This window comes from Pinus tabuliformis, chromosome 2_1, assembly GCF_031772625.1.
Source record: "Pinus tabuliformis cultivar Carrire ecotype Pingquan chromosome 2_1, CPIR1, whole genome shotgun sequence".
NCBI classification, from domain to species: domain Eukaryota; kingdom Viridiplantae; phylum Streptophyta; class Pinopsida; order Pinales; family Pinaceae; genus Pinus; species Pinus tabuliformis.
In genome coordinates this window covers 559316772-559327346 of record NC_142299.1, presented here as the reverse complement: position 1 = coordinate 559327346, position 10575 = coordinate 559316772, and the positions used below count along the sequence as shown (strand labels likewise).

Here is a 10575-nt window from a genome sequence, read left to right as displayed (position 1 = left end):
CAGACTGATTAAGTGCCATTTGTCTTTGACTACTCAAAACTGTCATCACAGTTTGTTATTTATTGACTAAATGCTTGCATGAAATCTGGAATTTGATCTAATTGCGACTTGTCTTTCAAGAAACCACCTTTATCCTTTGAATATGAGATTGATATATCCATAATTGCCGCAAAATCTGGAATGCAAATTGAGCCCAAAACCTTGAGGCAGACTGAAGATTATTATTTCTTTGAGATAAGGCTTCATTGTGATTTGAGGAATCGTGATAGGCTGAGATAGTTGATTTAGAATAAACTCTGTGCTGACCAATAACTTAGCCTTTACAACATCTTTGTTTCAAACAAGAATATAAGGGCATTTCTAGCTTTTTGCGCAACAACTCCATATCCTTTAGGCTGTCATAATTCAAAGTATTCAATATTCTTTAGGGCTTTAACTCTTCTTTTGAATGAACAAAGTGACAATTAATTCCCCACTCATACTTCCTTTTAGTCTCAATAAAGTGACACAGAATAGGTTGGGTATAGAGGCAAAGTAACCATCTTAGTAATAGGTTGCTCCTTGGCATTGTAAATGCCATCATCTTCTCTTGAATCTGCCATCTCTCATTTTGTTGCACAAATTTGGGCTGCAATTTCCTGCTCTGTTGATGATACAACCATCTTCTTTGAATGCAGAAAGTGTGGCAAGACATCGAATATTTCCAGTAGGAATATTAACAAGAAATAAGATTTTAATTTGATCATGAATAAACAAAATCCCAATAGCCCAAATCGCCATTGCTTTATAAAATCACACATCTGCTCCTGAAGAATCCAGCGATGAAGCATTTTATTTGGACACTGGAAATTTGGCATAAGAATTGGAGTTCGACTCTCTAAAATAAAAAACTCCCATTCTGTCCTTGCCAACTTCGAAAACAGATATTAGTGTCACCTTCTCCCCCATAAGAAAAAATCAACTGACACATATGGTCTCCTGTTACCTAGGCGATCTGCCTGAAGCATATGCTTAACGCATTCACTATTTATAAATCGATCTGCAAGGTCCATAGACTGGGCTTCATTTACCAATGCTGCAACTGCCACTAGATCTCCTGCATGTTTAAGTATTTTACCCTTCACCAAGTAAATATCAATGACAGTTGGGGTATGTGCTATAGCCTCATCAATCTTGGCAAGAGCTAAATCATGTTGCCCTCTGATGTCATAATGCTGGGCAAGCAAAAAGAGAGTCCACAGAAGTGTTGATGGTGGCTTTTTCTGAGACCTTGCAGAAAAACTTCCATTATTCTGAAGAGAAGCTTCAATTTCAAGAATTAATCCCCCCAATATGTCGGCCTTGCCTGGGTGATCATATAAAGGACGTAGGTCTGAGAACAGAGAAGGAACCCCCTTAGTTAGAAAGGGTATAATATAGTTGTCTGTTGCCTTCCGAAACTCTTCATTCTCGAGAAAGTCAAGAGGTATGCGCTTAGCAGCTGCAGACCACGGATATTCCTCTTGAAGAGATTTGTACAAGGAAGCCAACTTATTAGCATGCTCTGGTGAATGCTTCCCCCTCTCTAGTGATAGACCTAGACACTTCTGAAGTGCTTCATGATATCTATAATTTTCAGAGTTTGCCGCAAGGAGGGACTGATATGTTGCTCCTTAAAAGCCAACTTGTCAACTATTTTGGTCGCCTTCTTATTAAGTTCCTCTAGTGCTCTTTCTGGAGCCCCCACATTCCTCAAGAAGAGAGATCTTGTATAGAAGCATTTCAGAATGTTCATAGCATTCATTATAGGGAGGATAGTCCTCTTCCAGTGTCCCCTCATATGCTTCCAAAATTTCTGCAGCTTTTCTTGGATCCGAGTTCAAGTGATGTGCAACAGCGAATCCAATCCAGTTCATACGGTGATTGGGCTTCAAAGTTGATAGTTGCTGTCTTGTTTCCACAAATCCTGACAAGTCTCGCATTTGTGCCTGTAGAAGAGAAAGGTCCCGTAAAATTTCAATATTTTATGGATCAATCTTAAGAGCATTTATATAGCTTTTGATTGCATCACTATACTCCCTATTTGAACGGTAGAGAAGACCATAAACATGCCAACATACATGACTTTTCACATCATTCTTTAAGCCATGCCGAACAAGCTCATAAGCTTCTGTCTTACGGTCCATGCAATTATAAATCAAAGTAGAGCATCGAACTCTATTTTTCTAATGATAGATTTGTGACAAATCTCTGCATTTAAGTTTAACCTGTCGATGCTTTCCCATACTCCGTAGCTCATTCATGGCAAAATTCTTCCTTACAAGAGTTTCAACCGTGTGCTTTTTAGGAAGCTTTGGCGATTTATTGTTAAACGCATTTCCTGAGGTAGCGTGTTTTCCATATTGTCTGTAGATGAACCTCCCAAATCAGATCCAATAGAAAGAGTAGTCAACATGGAAAAGGGTTTGGAAATCTCTGATCTAAATCCTGTCTTGACAATCTCATCTACCTGGCATTTCTTTAGACACTTGCAGGCATCACCCATAACATTTGAGCGCACCTGGCAATCCTGAGTGGTATATGTTGGTGGACGCGTGCCTTGGCATCTTATGCCCTTCATGAGATCTCCTTTTGCCATTGATTTGCCATTATAGTTGGATGGGTGACGACTGTCACTTACCTGCTGCATTGTCTTGGTTTGACAATCTTTTGGTGGCACATTTTATTTCGCTTGTGGGATTTATCCCACATGTAAGAGGAAAACCAAATATGGGCTTTTACATACACTAACGCTTCCAATGAATAGGCACTATACTCTCCTCCTCGGCTTGGCTTGGCGCTTGACATTGCTTTGGGCCCCTTGATACTTGGTCTTGTGTGCTGGCTCTCTGTCATGTGAGCTTGTGGCTGTGATATGGAGATTGGCCCAAGGCCAATATTTTTATTTGTCAAACCCTTCCAAACGAGCCCGAGATTCTGCATAACAATCCTAGCAGACCCAGGGCATAAATTTTTGCCAAAATTTATCATGTAATAACATTTCCGTTAGTTATTCCAACTTGGTGATGAGTTTGAAATTAACCTTCTCACAAAAGAAAACTCCAGCACTCCTTGATACCTGTGATTACTTCTTGTCAGCATAGATTTATCCCCTTTTCTGTTTATTTAAATTACTTAATCCTCAGATCTTTCTGCGCAGACAATGCTTTCCTTATTGCGTTGAGAAGACACAACGCCTCGACTCTTTCACCATCATTGTGGTTTGATACATGAGTGCCATATAAATTGTGGAATCCAACTTAGTTGCTTGTGATTCATGGTATTAAGTGGAAAGATTCATAATGTAACAGACTATGAAGACATTATGAAGTGAGAGATTCAAAATATAATCAACATGGAATGGTGGAAAGACTGAAATCAAATCATTTTTCCCACATATGACCTTTACGGTGCTCCAACATGTGTTTCTCTTGCATGACACCTGTTTCTGGGTTCACATTAATCTTTCTTCTTGCACTATAATAGCCCACACATTCACAAACAACTCCAGAACCCTGCAGTAACAGTGCTGACCCTCCAAATATGAGCAAGTCTCAAGCAACATGTTCCATTATCATGATGATCTTCATAATGTTGTGCATCCAGGGAATCAACAAACATTCTTGCAAACATAACTAATTCCAGAAATGATGATGTTGGCATTGCCAAGCAATGCAAAACAAACCAGGAGTCCCCATCATTTTCTTATTTTTGTCATTGATTAAACTGTCATTGACAAGTAACTGCGCAGTGCTATGAAATCATTAAATCCACGAGCATTACAAAAATTTGGCACGAAGTTGTAGGTTGCCAACAGACTGTCTATAAGGTTGGAGATGCAAGAAAACTGAGTCTCTAACCTCAAAATTTCTCTCCATGCGATGCCTGTCTGCATACATCTTGTATTTTGCTTCTGCACTATCTGCAGGTTGTCTTTGAGAGCCCTTAAGATCTCCTAACTCTCCTGTATCCAATCCTTTGCCCCAGGGGCTCAACTGTCTCCAAAAATCATGTCAGCAAATGATAATGCATCATAACCATAAAGGGCACGGAAAGGTGACATACCAATGGACATATGGTGAGTGGTGTTGTAGAAATACTCTCCCATGTGAAGCCACTTCACCCATGCACGTTGCTTCCCCGTCACATAATTCTGCAAATATCCCTCCAACCATTTGTTCACAATCTCTGTCTGCCCATCTGTCTAGGGGTGGTAGCTAGTACTAGGAGTGAGCTCAGTGCCCACCAGTCTGAATAACTCTTGCCAAAATGCCCCCATAAATCTATTGTCTCAATCATTGAGTATGGTCTTGGGAAGACCATGAAACGTGAACCATGTTGCGGGGGAGCGCCCCCCCCCCCCCCCTTTCGAACCCACTCCCGAAGCATGCTCCGGGCGGGAGCGGCTCGGGAGCGCGCTCCCAAAATCGCTCCCGGACGGGAGCGATTTTCGGGAGCGCGCTCCCTTAAAAAAATTTGCGCTCCCTGGTCTGTTAGGGAGCGACGCAAGGAGTGATCGCTCCGGCGCTCTCGGAGCGATTTTTAATGCCCGGAAGCGATTGGGGAGCGATCGCTCCCGAACATTAAAAATCACTCTGGGAGCGGTTCGGCGGAAAAAAAATCCGCCGGACCCAAAAAAATAAAAAAATTTAGAATTTTTTTTTTTGTTTTATAAGCCCAATGGGCCAAAAAACATTCATTATAACTTCATTGAGCAAGGTTTGGAGTTGGAGCAAGAGCAAAGGAGCGAAGAGCAAGTGCTGAGGAGCGAGGAGCAAGTGCCAAGGAGCGAGGAGCAAGCCTGCAGAGGTAAGTAACTTAGTAATCTAGTTAGTTTAGCTGGTTAGGTAGTTAATTTAGTTGATTTAATTTAGTTGTTTGAGTTTAACTGTTTAAAGATCATGTATTTAAATTAAATTAATTAATCCCAATAAATTAAATTAATTTGCAGATTCAAGAATCAAAACCCTACAAACATCAAACACCATGGACCTGGCGATATTTATTGGCATTTTCCTCTTCCTGGTCCCTTTTATGGTTATTATGGTGCTGGAGAGTAGGAAACGGAAGGGGCTCCAAACTGAAGAGGGGGATGAAGAAGCCGGAGAAAGTCAAATGGGTGAAAACCCCAGTGAGGAGGAGGTGGAGGAGGGTGAACATGACCCTCAAAAAACTAAACAAGACCAAACTCCATTGTGGAAATATGTTCACAGGGCTGAAACAGGGAGAGGGGGTGGAACCACTAAATTTCATTGCCCCCATTGCAACACTGATTACACAGGTTCATACACCCGTGCTAGAAGACACCTCTGTGGGAAAAGGCCATGGGATGGAGAGAAACAAATAAGAATCAAAACTTGTGCAGCGGTGTCAACAACAGATAGAGCCAAATACATAAGGGAAGAGGAGGAAGCCCAATACAGAACAAAAAGATCAAGGGGTTTCTTTGAACCAAGCTCACAATCACAAAGAACTCCCTCAGCATCCTCCCAAGGCAGTGGATATGGACATGGAGGCACAGGGTCATCATCTTTAAGGCGTAGAACCATATCAGATTTCCTTGATGAGGGGTGTAGGAATGATGTGGATTCAAAAGTTTACAGGTTTCTCTATGCATGTGGGATACCATTCAATGTTCTACGCTCACCTTATTGGCACGAAATGGTTTCTGCCATAAATGATGCCCCTAAAGGATACAAGAGCCCTGGGTATGACAAGGCAAGAACTGTTGGCCTTGATCATGAAAAAGCAAAAATATCACATTCTTTGAATAAAATGACAAGTTCTTGGACTGACAATGGGGTGTCCATTGTATCTGATGGATGGACAAATGTAAAAGGCAAGCCATTGATAAGTGTTCTTGCTGTGTCTGTTAGTGGTCCCATCTTTCTAGCTGCACATGATTACTCAGACAAGTTCAAGACTGCCATCAACATTGCAGAAGCATTACTTGAAACAATTGAGCGTATTGGCCTATACAATGTCATCCAAGTCATCACTGATAATGCTCCTAATTGTAAGGCAGCGGGAGCAATTATTGAGGATAAATACCCGAACATATTTTGGTCTGGATGTTTGGTTCACACATTGAACCTTCTGTTGCATGATATTGTCAAAAACAAAAATGAACAATACCAATGGATTGGTAATTTGTACAAGAAAGGAAAACAAACGATAAAATTTATTACAAATCATAGCAATACCCATGGCCTTTTCCGCAGTCACTCGAGATTGGAGTTGCTGAAGATTGCGAGGACTAGATTTGGTAGCTATTACCTCACCTTCAGGCGCCTTTTGAAGGTAAGAGAGGCATTAGCTAGCATGGTATCAAGTCCACATTGGCAGGTGTTAAAGGAAAGGGCTACAAATGTAGCTGACATGGCAGGTTTTGAAATGGTGGAGGAGGCCGCTCTTGATGGGCAGTTTTGGACAACTGTGAGGCAGGTATTGGATTTCACCAAGCCAATTTATCACATGATTCGGTTTGCAGATACAGAAAAACCAGTGATTGGCGAGGTGTATGAGCAAATGGATACCATGTTGGGGGAATTAAAAGACATTGTTCATAATAGAGATCCCAACTTGTACAAACTGATTCATGATTGTGTGTGTGAACGGTGGAATAGGCTTAACCTTCCACTACATTGCTTGGCGTATATCCTTATGCCAAAATACTACTCTACATCTTGGTTGGGCCAACCTGCAGCAGGGGGTGGGGTTAGGACCAAACCCCATTTAGATCAAGAGGTAACTAAAGGATATCTGGAAGCATTAGAAAAGTTGGTGCTTGACAGGGAGGAATGTGCAGTTGTGCGCCTTGAAATAGGCAGATACTTCAGTGGCACTGGTTTGTATGGTAACTTCCATGCAATGGACGACAAAGATAAATTTGATTCTCTCACATGGTGGGAAACATATGGCGGCCACGGACTTTTGCCAAAATTGGCAAAAAAAGTTCTTTCACAGGTTGTAAATTCTTCTTCTGCAGAGAGGTGTTGGAGCACCTACAGTTATATACATAATGTGAAAAGAAACAGACTCAATGAAAACCGAGCAGAAAGCTTGGTTTATGTGCACTACAACTTGAGGTTGTTGAGTCATTACTGTGATCGGGCTAATGAGGATCCCACATATAAAATTTGGGACAATCACCCAGAGGATGACAATTTGGAGGATGGCATTGTACATATTGAAGAACTAGAAGAGGAACTTGTAAGGGATGAAAATGAAGCAGCTGCAGCGGCCATGCCACCACCTCCACCTCCACCATCCAGTAGCAGTGCTCGAGGTCCGAGTCTTGTTCCTTTGTTGTCGCCACCTCCATCTACACCCTCGCGTGGAGGTTCTAGTTCTGGTCGTCGGTCTGTGCGGGAGACTCCTAGAAGACCACCACGACCTGCTTATACTCCTAGAGACTCTCGTGGCAAGGGCCACATGTAGATTTACAGTTTACTTGTCTTTTTTAGTTTCTATTAGACTTTAGTTTTCATAACTGTTGAGTTTTGAGTCCTTGACTCTTGACTCTTGACTCTTTCATATCATTATGATATTTTTTGTAAACATTATATCACTGTGACAATGAAAATTTGAAGTTTGAAGTTGGGCCTTGGCAATTATAACTCATTGGTAATGATTGTGAATTATGAATATGATGCTTTGTGAAAGACTAAAGTTGTTTCATTTCATCTCATTATTCATGTTTCATTTTATAAATTTTTAACATTTCATATCATGTTAACAGTTAGAAGTTAGGACTTAGAAATATCTTCGATATTACTTCTTGTAATGGTTAAACTTAGCTTACAAGTACAACTTTGGTGATCAATGATGATAAATGTTATTGAATTTTCAATTCTGAAAGCTTGAAGTTGAAACTTTAATATTGAATTTGATGAATCATGATTTATAAGACTCAATATGTTGCAGTTGTAATATGTATTTTACTAACTTGTGGACATGGTTGATGACGATTATAATTTCTAGATGATTGATGTGATATGGTTCAATGATCAATTTATGTTTTTTTATGTTTTTTATGTCTATTTCATCATTCTACATGTTTTTGTTGACATATATGTATCAAAAATTAAAAAATATAAAAAATATATATATTTTTAAAAAATCGCTCCCGGATTCGCTCCCAAACCGGGAGCTTCTGAAAATGGTCGCTCCCGCTCCCGTTTTCGCTCCCGCTCCCCGCTCCCACTCCTGCTCCCAAGTAACATTGAACGTGAACACCACTCTGAAAAAGAGCTTAGCTATCTTCGATGGTTACGATCTTGAAGGAATGGCAATCATGCCCTTGTACAATTGGAAGTCCAACAATAAAATCCATGGATACACTCTCCACTTCCTCTCCAGAATCGAAAGTGGCTGAAGTAAACCAACTGGATATGTCTGCTCCCCCTTATTCCTCTAGCACACATCACACTCCTGTACATGCCTTAGAACATCCTCCTTGAGGCCTCTCCAAGTAAAACGCTCCCTGATGGTCCGATAGGTTTTGAAAAACCCCTGATGGCCTGCTATAGGTGATTCGTGTGCCACATGCAAAATCTTCTCCCTCAACTGTGAGCCTGGAACCAAATATATCCTGTCCTTATAATATATGACCTCATCCATCACCTGATACGTGTCATCCCCAAAAGTACCATCCAAGATCTTGCATGTCTTTCGATCCTTGGAGTACTTTCCATAAGTGAGAGTGTTGCGGGCCTCCTAGATAGTGCATCTGCTACCACATTATGCTTGCTCTTGATGTACTCAATCTCAAAATCAAAGGCCTGTATCTTACTCACCCACTTTTGCTGCCTCTCATGAAGCTCCTTCTGCTCCAAAAAGAATCGAAGATTGTTGTGATCAATCTTCACCTTGAACCTATTGCCCACCAAATATTGTCGGAACTTGGCCAACACATGCATAATGGCCAACATCTCCTTATCATAGATAGGATACAATCTCTCATGTTGCTGTAGCTTCTGACTCTCAAATGCAATCGAGTGGCCTCCTTACGTCAGCACTGCTCCAACACCCTCTCCAGATGCATCACACTTCAATACAAAGGGCCGTGAAAAATATGGTAAAGCCAAAACTGGACAACTGCTCATCACTCTCTTGAGGCGCTCAAAGGCCTCCTGTGCCACGTCTGTCCACTCAAACGCCCATTTCTTCGTCAAGTCTATGAGGGGTGCTGCCAACTGTGAAAATCCCTTCACAAACCGCCTATAGTAAGTGCATATGCCCAGGAAACCCCACAACTCCATCACATTCCTGGGTGTAGGCCAATCCAAAATAGCTCTGATCTTCTCCTGATGGAACCTGACTCCATCCTCTCCATCACATGTCCCAGATATAACATCTCTATCAAACCAAACTCACACTTGGACATCTTGGCATAGAATTGTTGCTCCTCCAAGATGTGCAAGACCTTCTCCAAGTGCTGCAAATGCTCCTCCCATGTCCTGCTGTAAATCAAAATATCATTGAAAAATACCAGCACAAATCTACGCAACTGCTTGCGGAACACATGGTTCATACAAGGCTGAAAAGTAGTCGGTGTGTTGGTTAGCCCAAAGGGCATCACCAAGAACTCAAAATTCCCGTAATGACATCAGAATGCAATCTTCGGGATGTCTTGCTCCCTCACTTGAATCTGATGATATCCCGGGCACAAATCTATCTTAGAGAAGTATTTAGCTCCTCTAAGCTCATCCATCAACTCATCAATGCGTGGAACCGGGTATTAGTTCTTCGGAGTCGTTTTATTCAGGGCCCTGTAATCAATGTACATGCGAAGCATCCCATCCTTCTTCTTCACCAGCACAACTGAAGAAGCAAAGGGACTAGAATTGGGTCTGATGTGTCCCAAAGCCAACAACTCCTGTATGGCTCTATCTCATCCCGATAGGCCTTGGGATGTCTGTAGGGTGTAGTGATGACTGCGTGCACACCCTCCTCCAGCTCTATAGTATGCTCAAACCCTCTATCTTGTGGACATCTTGGGGGAATGTCATTGAACACTGCCTGATGCTTCTCTAGTAGTGCCAAAATGTCTAGATGTGGTTGTTGCTGCTTCCCTGTCTCAGAAATGCACAACTCTACTGCCATGCTATGTCCCCACATCTCAAGTCGGCCTCCATCCTGTGTGTTGATACTGCCTGTGGTGGATATGAGTGCATGCCCCTCAATAATACTTGCCTCCCATCTGGTCCCATGAACTCCATCTTTAACTTCTTCCAATCAGTGGTGACACATCCCAGAGAATATAGCCACTGAACACCCAACACTACATTGGTGTCCGACAGATCAACCACAAAGAAATGATTTGTCATCGAGTAATTTCCCATGGTCAGGTTCAAGCTGGGAACATATCTAGTGCACCTCATGGTTCGATCCCCTGGTAGAAGCACCGAAAATCCCTCAAAAGTCTTCATGCGTATGCCTCTCCACTCCACCATCTGAGCATCAATAAAATTGTGGGTAGCCCCACTGTCCACTAGCACCGAAGCACATTGCCCCTACACTGTGCCCCTGATCTGTAGGGTCAAATGCTTTGGG

At 41.9% G+C, this 10575-nt stretch overlaps 1 pseudogene; it reads right to left on the bottom strand.

Moving 5' to 3' along the window:
• Positions 1-932: 932 nt before the first annotated feature.
• On the bottom strand, positions 933-10364 carry LOC149201601 (N-terminal acetyltransferase A complex auxiliary subunit NAA15-like; annotated as a pseudogene).
• Positions 10365-10575: the final 211 nt, after the last annotated feature.